The sequence below is a fragment of the Nicotiana sylvestris genome, chromosome 6, assembly GCF_000393655.2.
Source record: "Nicotiana sylvestris chromosome 6, ASM39365v2, whole genome shotgun sequence".
NCBI classification, from domain to species: Eukaryota; Viridiplantae; Streptophyta; class Magnoliopsida; order Solanales; family Solanaceae; genus Nicotiana; species Nicotiana sylvestris.
Genome location: NC_091062.1, coordinates 1,650,646 through 1,662,680, shown reverse-complemented (window position 1 = coordinate 1,662,680; position 12,035 = coordinate 1,650,646).

The following is a 12,035-nucleotide window of genomic DNA, read 5'->3' as shown; positions in this document are numbered from 1 at the left end:
TTTTTGAATGGACACTTGTAAATCTGCTTATTTTTTAATTTCTCCCACGTAAATGAGGTGAAAGGAAGTCAATGACATACATATTGTTTGTTAATACTCCATTTTGGTTTTTAATTGATGTGTCTTACTCTTTTTTCTTAATCTGTTTTAAAGATGAAGTCTCTTTCTGTATTGAACAATTTTTTAAATTTCTAACATTCGAGTTTACCCTTAATAACACTCCTTTGTAGAACTGATATGTAAGTTTAAAATCAAAAGATTCAGAAAAAAAATTTGTTTTGTTTAACACACCTTTTGACTAAGATCAAAAAATTTAAAAATATTACATGTATCGTTAAATTTAATGTTAAGTCAAACTAATAGCATGTTTGGCCAAACTTCTAAAATCAGCTAATTTTGATAAGTGTTTTTCTCAAAAGTATTTTTCAAAAAAGTGCTCTTGGTGATAAGCAGTTTGTGTTTGGCTAATTAATTTGAAAAGCACTTTTGAGCAATAATTCTAAACAGGATGGGCCCATATTAAACGGTACACGAGATGGAACCGGTTTCCCATTTCGTCCCGTTTATCCCATCCCGTGTAAATTTTAATTTTTTTTATATAGAGCCGTTGGGCAGCGGCCTTGTTTGAAATCGAAGATAATAGACATTCATTAGCAGATGACAGCCTAGATATTTCCGTATTATTCAGAGATTGGATTTATTCAGAAAGAAGAAATCTTGATTTTGAAAAATTAACCACTAGGGAAGAAGAAGAAGAATACAATGAGATACTTAGCACTGGGAGCGATGACGACATGGAACTCATGGAACATCAATCAACATTGCCAATTCTAGAACAATGTCCGAGAGAAATTATAGATAAGTTACAACGAAACTAGCTTTATAGGAGCTTACAAATATTAGTATGATAATTTGTAATTGGCTACTAAGAGGTCTAGCTCAAACAAAACCCTTCCTAGAAGGTGGCTGTATAGATTACGTGTTCTTCAAAAGAATTGTATTTTATGGTATATTTTAAAGTTCTATTAATAAAATAAAAGGCTCTAAGCCTTGACTTTTTTTTATGAATTGTCTTACACTCTTACTTAGTTACTTAATGGCTTGAAATTATATTAAATAAATTACAATTCTATAATTACTAAAATATTTCGTTACAAATATTTGTTTTAATATTTTATAATTCTTTATTTAGTTTCGTTATAATTTATTAAGTTTTAAGTTTATTAAATAAGTCAAAAAACTAGTCATTGCCAAATTTAATGCTTAAATAATTAATTTTTTTAAAAAAGGCTCACTTATGGCCCACGAACCGTCTCGTCCCGTCCTGTCCCATTTGTTAGCGGGATGGGATGGGCCTACCGTTTTGTCCTGTTTAGACCCGTCCCTCCACCGTCCCGCCTAAATGTCGTCATGTCCTGTCCCGTTTTGTTTCGTCTCGTCCCATCCCATCTCGTTCCGTTGGTGTCACGCCCCAACCTCGGAGAGCGTGACCAACGCTCAACCGAGTTAACTCGATCGAACAAGCCTACACAATACCTTCTACCCAAAACTCACCCGCGAATAAAGAAAAGGAGATAAGTCACATTAATTGACACCACAAGGATTCATGAACAACACTAATTCAATAACCATTATTTACTCCATTTAAAGTCCCAAAATACAATACATTTCATAACTATGGTTTAACAATGGAAACATGTGATACAATTGCGACATTTTTAGTTTAACTTTTCTCAACACCACTACACAATCCACACTGTATCTACGGAGCCTCTATTAGATACAAAAGAGTACAATGATAATGCCGGCAATAAAATTCCGGCTATACCTCAAAACATAGTAATACACACGAAACAAAAAATGCACGATCCTGAAATAAGACGGGGCTCACCAAGTCAACTGGGAAGAACGAGTACCGTTATCACTGGTCAATACCCTCCGTTATGGAACCACATACATCCATTAAAGATGCAGCGCCCCAGCAAAATGGATGTTCGTACATGTCGAATAGTACTAGTATGAAAACCAAACACTTAATCAAGAACTTGGAAATACAACATGAATATGATGAATCAGGGTAACAATAGAATAGCATAGATAGTCGTTAAAGCCAAAGCAAATTTATCAAGAGCTGTCAATAACATTTATAAATTTTAAGTCAAGATCCTCTGTAACCACCTTTATAAAAATCGACCCACCGCCTCACCCCAATTTATGCGCGTGGAGTTGCAATACCACAAACTCTACTCAAGCGGCCCTACCGCCTCACCCCAATGTATGCGGGTGGAGGTGTAACCACAGTACTAAAACTCTACACAAAGCGGACCTACCACCTCACCCCGATATATATACGGGTGGAGGTGTAACAACAACACCATAACCCTACGCAAAGAGGCCAAGTCGCCTCACCCCAATGTATGCAAGTGGAGGTGTAATCCCAATCACAATCTCTACACAATTTTCCATAACAATTTTCATTTGAAACACGACTTGGAGTTATAACATGTAGATATGCAGTTCATACTTTGACCACATCCTCCATTAGAAGAAGCACAACATAATAAGAGCATTTGAAATACATATTGAACATTTATTTTTGTCACAAAGCTTTTTTGGAATAATCGATTTTCGAAAGTTTAGACAATTTACTTCACTTGAGCTTCCTTATACTCTAAAATGTTCTGGAAATCTTAGCAACTTCAATCTATTTATAAATATAACAAATTGAACCAAAAATTAGGAAGATGGTTATAGTTCCAGCTCATTTGAGCATTTTATCAAACACTAGGTGTGCAGTAAGGTTTCAAGATCCTCCTGTGGTGGATTTCATCATCTCCCAAATAATTATCTACCATTTTTAGCCCAACAATCTCCCTACACCCTTTGATAATACATGCATGCAAGATGGACAACTCTCACACTCAAGAATTGCCTTACTAATTACCTATTTTTAGTTAAATTTCGAAATTGAGGGTTAGAGTGTAGAATGTTACCTCTAGGATGAAGACCTAGTGAGTTTCCCTTGTTAATCTTCCAAGATTTGAGCAATTAGTTGATGAACTCTCTCCCACTCTAAAGCACTTCCCACTCTCATAATATGAGTTTGAACCTTCTAAAATGACCCACAATATTATTTTATAAGAATGGGGTGGGGTTTATAAAATCAGAAAAATAAAGCTCTGAAACACAATTTGCGGTCGCATAATGCTTAAGATGTCCGCGAAATGGGCCGCGAAATGGCTTCCTAAACTGGGCACCTCTGACTGGGTATGCGATTGTTATGCGGCCCGCAGACCTGTTTTGTGGTCGCACAATGCACGGCAGACCTGATCTGCGATCGCATAGTCGACCGCAAAATGGTATCCAAACTGGCCCAATTTCTGCCACATTTTGCGGCCATTTTGCAGCCCGCAGAGTGGTTCTACGACCGCATAGTAGACCGCATAAATGCCCTTTTCTGCCAAATATTTTCTTCAACTCCACATCATACTGTTCAACCCAAAAAATTCGCACCGCGGCTACAATTATGAACACGTAAGTCTACCTCGGCACTATAAAATTCTGAATTTTAGATAAAGTTTTATGGGGCTTTACAGTTGGACAGTCATAGTATTGAACAAGTTTTTAAATTTTAACTTTTCAAGTTTACCCTTAATGACACTCCTTCGTAGAACTGTAAGTAAGTTTAAAACCAAAGGATTCAAAAAATATTTTTGTTATGTTATACACACCTTTTGATTAAGAACACAAAATTTAAAAATATTATATGTATCGCTAAATTTCATGTTCAATCAAACTAATAGCATGTTTGGCTAAACTTCTAAAATCAACTTATTTTGAGAAGTGCTTTTCTCAAAAGTATTTTTCGAAAAAGTGTTATTGGTAAGAAACAGTTTGTGTTTGGCTAATTAATTGGCAGAATAGGCTAGGAGACACTTGTATTTTTTTCGGTTTGTCATCACGGTCCCTACACTCCATAAAGTTTCATCCAGACACTTCAACTTAATCAAAACAAGACTTTTAAACCTCTCCGGAATCGTGTGACGCTCACTTGCTTGACGTGGATGACAAATAAAATAAAAAAGCAAAAATTTTAATTTAACAAAATAAAAAAAGCAAAAATCAGCATCCACATCACATTCTATGCCAAAATAATATTATTTAATAAAATTTTAATTTCATAAACAAAAAATAAAATAAAAAAAGCAAAAAATTAAAATTAAAATTAAAGAAAACCCCTCCCCCCTTCTTCAAACTCACCCACTCAACCTTCTTAAAAGAATAACCCACCTGTCATGGCTCCTCCACCATGAGTATCACTACTTCCTTCACTTCTTTTTTAAAAAAAGTTATCTATCCATGAAAAATACATGAGCAGAGAATTAAGTCTTTTGAATTTTGACTTATTCCTCTACCCCAATTTGGAAGGGCTGTGGAAAAATTTGAAAGCTAAAACCACCGAAAAAAATGGAGGAGTCATATAGAAGGGGAAGATGACATGATGGAAGAAGAAATACATGCCAAAGGAAAAAATCTAATAAAAGAAGGGATGAAGAAAGATGAAGAAAAAGGGGAAGGGAAAGCGAGAAAGGGATTGCCAAAATAATGGTCGGCCAAATTGCAACCTTTTTCCGTCTATCTCTGTTTGTGCTCGTTCCCAGCCCCTGTGTTTCTCTGTATCGTTTTTGTTCTAAAATAATCAAACGTTCTTAAGAGTCCACAGATCTTCTAAGAGCTTCGCTCTTTACATCAAAATCATTAGTAGGTTGTTTGACTCATTTTTGTTTCTATTTCCCTCTCGACAGAAGAAGAAGAAGAAGAAGAAGAAGAAGAAGAAGAAGAAGAAGAAGAAGAAGAAGAAGGGGGAGGGGACAGAACGAAGGGGGAAGGGGCTGAAGAAGAAGGGGGGCAGAACGAAGGGAGAGTCGCTGCTAGTACTTTTTATTTATTTATTTATTAATTTTTATTTAATAAAGAAAAATCATCAGCTCACGCACCTCATGTGCGTGTAAATCACTCATTTTGTCCACCTCGGCCATATCAATGCCACATAAGCTCGGTCAATGGTCAGAAGGGTTTAACAGTCTTGTTTTGATTAAGTTGAAGTGTCTAGATGAAACTTTATGGAATGTAGGGACCGAGATGACAAATCGGAACAAATACAAGTGTCTCCAAGTCTATTCTGCCTAATTAATTTGAAAATCACTTTTGAGCAGTAATTAGTGTTTGACCAAACTTTTTTAAAAACTGTTTCTAAGTATATTTTTCTCAAAAGTGCTTCTTAGAAAAGCGGTTTTGGATAGAAACTATTTTTTTCTCCTTCTCAAAAATTATTTCTGTTTCTCCTCAAAAACACTTTTTTCCTTCTAAAAGCTTGGTCAATCACCTCAATTTTTGTAAAAAGACACTTTTGGCCCCAAAAAAAAAAGCTTGACCAAATAATCTATAAGACTCATAAAATGAAAGAGTTATATATTTACTATTTTTATCCATTATCAAACTTCAATTCAACATAACAAAAAATTTAATAAAATAATTTTATAGCTATATCATCATTTGTTTCATTTTCCCATCGACAAATAAGTGAGAGTTTGGACATAAGAATAATGGTGAAAATTCCAAAAAAAAAAAAAGTTTATTCTTTTTTTCAAGTTGAAAATGGTATTTGAAAATTAGAGTTGTGTTTGGACATAAATACAATTCGGAGTTGTTTTGAATTTTTGTGAATTGTTTTGAAGTGATTTTTTTTTTTTTTTGAAAAATAGTTTTTTTGGAGTTTTTCAAATTCTAAAAAAAATCTGAAATTAAACTTCGAAGTGAAAATTAAAATTTTCATGGCCAAATAATATTCCTAAAAAGGTGACAAAACCTTCGAATAAAAAAAGGAATCTTTTCTTGTCCAAACGGGCTATTACAAATGCCTCTTTTCCCTTACTTCTTGTCTTTGGTACACAATTAGTTTGACAAAGTACGACACAAAATTATTTATGCTGACATTTTGGAGAAAAGGAATAGTTTTAGATGGCGGTGAAGAATGGAGATTTTTTTGGAAATTGATAGGTGGGACCTGGTTATTTCAAGTCTCAAACGCACACGCAAGTATACATAATTGACAAGTAATATCGGATTGTAACTTCAAATATCGTACTCACAGAAATTTGTGATTAACTATTCATTAAATTAAACTCAACAATTAATTTATTCAAGTAATTCCTAAGGTGTGATTGCTTAACTAAAGCAAATCTAGAATAGTAAACTAAGTAACTAAAGGAAATAAATTGGCGAAACTAGACACGAATTCAATGGGAGTCTATATTAGAGCTATGGTTTAGCTAACAATTCCGCTGAACCTTCCACTTAAATTATCTAATTTATTGGTTGACAGAGTTAATATTACTCGTAGTATTCTCCCGAATTCCTACTCGCTTATTCAAGCTAACCTAACTCATATATTCCTATGGAATTAGGATTAACAAGAACACATTAATAATTCTTGTATAATAACCAAGCAAGGCGATTAGATATATCCTTATCCTAACTGCAAATCTGTTCCTGATACTCGGGTTCAAGATCTCGTTCTACTCAGTCTTATATGCAATCTAGAATTCCCTCTCCCCAGTTCAATCCTAGATTCGTAGATAGTAGTCAATTGGTGGTCAAGCAATCAAATAATTAAGTGCAAGATTGAATAAATAAACCAATATGATAAAATAATAAGAATCATTCAAGCTTCAAACTACAACGTTCATGTAGCACTCCAAAACTCTAGAACTGATAAATTATGAGATTAAAGGAAGATAAGATGAAGAAAAACTGAGAATCCTTGCTCCCGAGTGTTTCGTGCGTGTATTTTCCTCTCAAAGTGGTGTCTCCCCCTCCAGAATAGGTTTAGACTTGCTTTTATACGAGTTAGGGTCGTCTTGGGTCGAAATAACCTTGTCCCGGACGAAGTAGGATACTTTCCCGTCACCCAGCGTCCAGGGTAGCATGAGGCGCTAGCCCTGGCGCTAGGATTTTGAGGTTCTGAAAACTGGGCCACAGGTAGCGCCCCATGCTACATGTGGCGCTACAAATGGCCATTTTCCATTTTTTCTCCTTTTTGGCTCCAATCTTGCACCTTTCATCCCATATTGCCTCTAGATTATTCCTACACATAAAAACACCACGAATTAGCATAAGTCAATATATTTCACATTCGAACTCTACGAAACACGAGTAAAATGTGAGGCTATATATATATATATACACATACACATGTACATATATATACTTTGAGCCGAATATTAGAAGGCCACGTGTCATAACAATTAAGGGGTCGTTTGTGTGATGATTATGAGTAATTAGTTTCTCTATAAAATCTCGCTTGAGCGCATAATAAAAAGTAGATGAAAATCTTGAATTAAGGGTTCGAGTATAGAATTCTAGTACTAACTTATTTGATTTGCTAGGTTTCTAATCTATTACTTATACTTATCTAGTGTTTTTTTTAAGACACATTACACATACATGATATGAACCAAATTCGAAATAAATTCATATGTTGCACTACATCTGCCTTTGAAATAAAAATAAAGGCCGGCTAAATAATGCAGCGATTGGTTTTAACAATGCAGTATTTAAACCATTTATAGACCCAAAAAACAATTAAAATAGTAATTCATGTATTATAATCTCCTCAATATTAATCATTTTTTAAGAATTCCTTCACGGTAATCTTCGCATAAATGATCCCTGCATTACTACCTATTGATGATAGAGGTAGAGATGAAATTTTAGCCTCTAAATTTCAATTAATTGAATATATCATCTTCGAGTATTATTCGTATTTTTTCGTGTATGAGCCTCTTCAACGAGAATTAATTATTAGGGATAGACGAACTGATAAAACTACTTCTAAGTTTGTTTTTTTTTTTTTTCGCATTTATAGTGTGATTTGACTTTTCGGAGGACATTGACCGTTAGATTAGGGTGCACAATTTATGTCATTAATTTGATGGAGACAGGATTAATTAAAGGGACAACTTGGAGCATGCATTTACTTTTCAAAGAATATATATATATATATATATATAAAGGAGGGAATAAACAAGGTGACTTGACACGATCAAGAAATCTATTTATCTTTTTTCTCCTTTTTTTTGCCTTTTGTTCCCTTATTTTTCCTTTTGATTCATTTTAAGAATCCCAAAAGTCAATTTTTGAAACTTCCGATTCCTCTTTACGTGCCAATTTAATGAAATGTTTAAATATGTATCAATATTACGTTACTCTTTTATGGGTAAATTTATGATGATTTATCTCATTTTAAATATTTGGGAGTTATGAAAAGCATGGGGTTATGGATATTATTAAGATACTTTATGGTATTCCTCTATATTTGCTTATATAAATTCATAACTTTTGTTTCATGTGACCCCTAGCTACCCAAGGTTACCCTTTTCAATCCATGTATTTGAAATAGTAATGGCGTAATATTTACCACAATATTGGATTCATGTTTTAGTTTCACTCAAGGAAGAAGGCTCTTGAATGATGTTCGGTTTGCGAAAGAGGGTATCAATAAGAGCTCCAAAAACTATGCATTGATTCTATATTTCTGATGTGCAACATAGATAACAACGATCCAAACACTATTCTTTCATGCCTCAATTACTTTTGCTCCCTTTCAGGTCAAAAGATCAATAATTCTAAATCAAAAATTTTAGTTTCTAAGAATTGCACACCTGCTACCTCTAAATACCTAGCAGAACTGTTTGGTATTAAAATCAGTAAGACATTTGGTAAATACTTACGTTTTCCAATCACCAACACAAAACCTAAATCTTCGGACTATCAATTCATCTTGGACAATACGTCTACTAGACTATCCTCTTGGAAAACAAATTTCCTAAGTATGGCAGGTAGGGTTACCCTAGCAAACTCTGTCCTCAATAGCATACCCAATCACATTATGCAATATAATTTCCTTCCCACCAAAATCCTCAAGCACATAGACAAAATTCAGAGAATTTTCATCACAAATACAAAAAAAAGGCTTCACCTAGTAGTGACTACTAAAAAGATTAAGTCAATCACTCTAACCAATGGCTTAAGTTAATTAATAACTTTATCCAAAACAGTGATTGGCCAGGCTGAAGTTAATCACTTTATCCAAGGTAGTGATTGGTCGGGCTCCTCGGAAACCAGTAATTACTACTCATCTTTTTTTAAAATGTTGTGATTAAGCTTTTCTCGAGCCGAGTTTATCGGAAACAACTTCTCTACCTTCACAAGACAGGCGTAAGGTCTTCTTATACATTAGCTTCCCCATATTCTACTTAGGGTCGTTTGGTAGGAGAACTAAATTATCCCGGGATTTTAATGCAGGATTATAATCCCAGAACTAATTTATACCACATGAGAGATGGGATAAAGTAATTCCACATTTGATGGAATAAAGTGGGATAAGATGGGATATCCTGGATTAAGTCTGGGATTAAATTTATATCTTGTTTGGTTGGAGGTATAAATTTATCCCAGAATAAATTTATACCGCCAACCAAACACAATATAAATTTAATCTCACATCTTATCTCACCTTATCTCTAACACCGAACGAACCCTTATGGAATTACATTGAGTATGTTTATTGTTACTCTATTTTTAGTTAAACTGACCCTTGAGATCCAATTGTAAAGATATTATTTGCAGTAATCATCTCAAGGTTTTTAGACGTCACAATTTTATTCTCTTGAACTTTAACACAAAAGGCGTCTCAATAGTTTTACCTCGAATTCTCACGTATATGTAGGATTGTTCAAAATTGAACCGTAATTGATAACTAAACCGTAAAAATGGTTTATTAGCTTATCGGTAATAGTTGGTGAATAGATTGAAATTTTATAATTAATGGTTTATCGGTTTGGGTATGAATTACTCAATTTTCTTATCGGATAAACCATTAACCGCTAAGAATTATTATATTCATATTTTTACCCCTATGTATATAAAGTATCTTTTCCATTATTTGAAACCCTAATTTCTTATTTCCCTAAATCTCAGCAACATAGTCATTAGTCTACTATAGTGTGATTATGACTTTTTTTCCTCCCAAATTAGGAGGATCTATAGTGTATCCACACTTCCCCTCCATGGTGACTCGAACCCAGGACCTAACGATCGTAGGTGGAGGTGCTTTTACCAACTGAGCAAGCCTCACTTGTCAGTGTGATTATGATTGAATTGTCTATCTATTGTTTATTGTCTTGCTTATTTATGCAATTTTCATTGTCTATTTGATTTAGCTGATAAACCGCTCGATAACCGCCCAATAACCATTAACCCGCCGATACCAATCACCTGATATCTTATCGAGTGGCTAGCGGATTAGTATATTTACAAACCAATAACTAATAAATCAATTCGTTAAGCGTAAATATCCACTCAATTCACCCTATAAGCAGCCATACGTCTATGGACCCTAACTTTATCCTCCCATTTTAATGTTGGATTTTGCTAAGAAAGTTCCACAAAAACAGTACTTTTGAGATTAACCGCTAACTATCTATGGACTGTTATACAAACACTTTCACTTATAACAAATTGAATGTAATTAATTAGTTGAATGTTCTTTGCCAATTATGTTATATCAAAGAGAGAGAGAGAGAGAGTGTGTGTAAAAGGCTTTTTAAATTTAAGTAAGTAAGTTCAAAGCATTGTTGAAGACATTATCTTTCTTGATTTAATTTACATACCTGACAGATAAGATATTTAATACGTGATAATACGTGACAGCAAATTACAACAATATATTTTTTACTTTTGACTATGTTTAATTCATGCTAGTAGGCATTGAATGCATCAAAAATCGTACATATATTGTGCATAATGAAGATGGTACAATTACTATAACAAACACTGATAGTGGACATAATATTTATAATATACGTTTTATTTGTCAGGTTAGTTGTTTACCTCGAAAATATGAGTAACAATTAAACTTGATTTGTTGTTTTAAAGATATGTGATATAGTTCAATACCAATTAATAATCAAGAAAAATAAAGCAGAAATGAAAGAAACAAGTAAATCAAACCAATGTTACTAAGCAGTAGTGACCTCGAGCTCAGTGACCTCGAGATGGATTAAGAGCAATAAAGTAAGAACAATAAATGTAAAGGATAATTCTGATGATCAGTAGGCAAAAAGTAGAGAGTATATTATTTGCTCAATAATTAGATGATCTTACAAATGATTGGGGTTCCTTTTATATAACAGGGGAACCCTAAATAAGAAGTATTTCTATTTACAGTAAGGAATATTCTTGACACAGCTGTCTAACCGCCTAGTACGGAATCGTACAATCCTTAACGGAATTTGCGCCATGATCTTGGGGACGTGGCAAGAATCTAGCTCATTCTATTATAAATCTATAACGGTACTATTTCGGGGTCGAGCATACTCGGCTTCGATCTTCCTCGTACTCCTACCTCCGGGCATTGCACTCTGTCTTTGAGCTTGAGTCTGGTCTCGAACTCGAACTCGCCCAAACTTGGGCCTAGGATGGACTCTCGAGCCTATAAATCGGAGGCATATGATTTTGACCGTATACAGATAGTCCCCGCGTTTCTGGAATAAGATGATAAGAAATGACTTGAATCTCGATCTCCTCGATGTCTCGATCACGTTGCCAATCTCGTGATATCAGCGTCTGAAGTGATTGAAAGGTCGCGTCTGCACAATTTCGTTGGTCATTAATTTGAGGCGGCTGACGGTCAACCTTTTGACTTCCCAATACGCTTAAGTGACTTCTATAAATAGGCCAACTTCATAATTTTGCAAACTTTACTTCTCAATTTGTTCCCAAATCTTGTTAGCTCCTTCAACTTTCGTGAGATCACACTTCTCTCAATTTGTTCTTTACTCCATCATCAACCTTTTCTTCTTTACTTGAACCACAATGGATAAAACATCCAAAATCGTTCCCCAACAAGAAAAAGCCTCTTCGTCATCACAGCCATCTAGAAGTAAACCGGTGGTGACACCTCGCATCGAGGA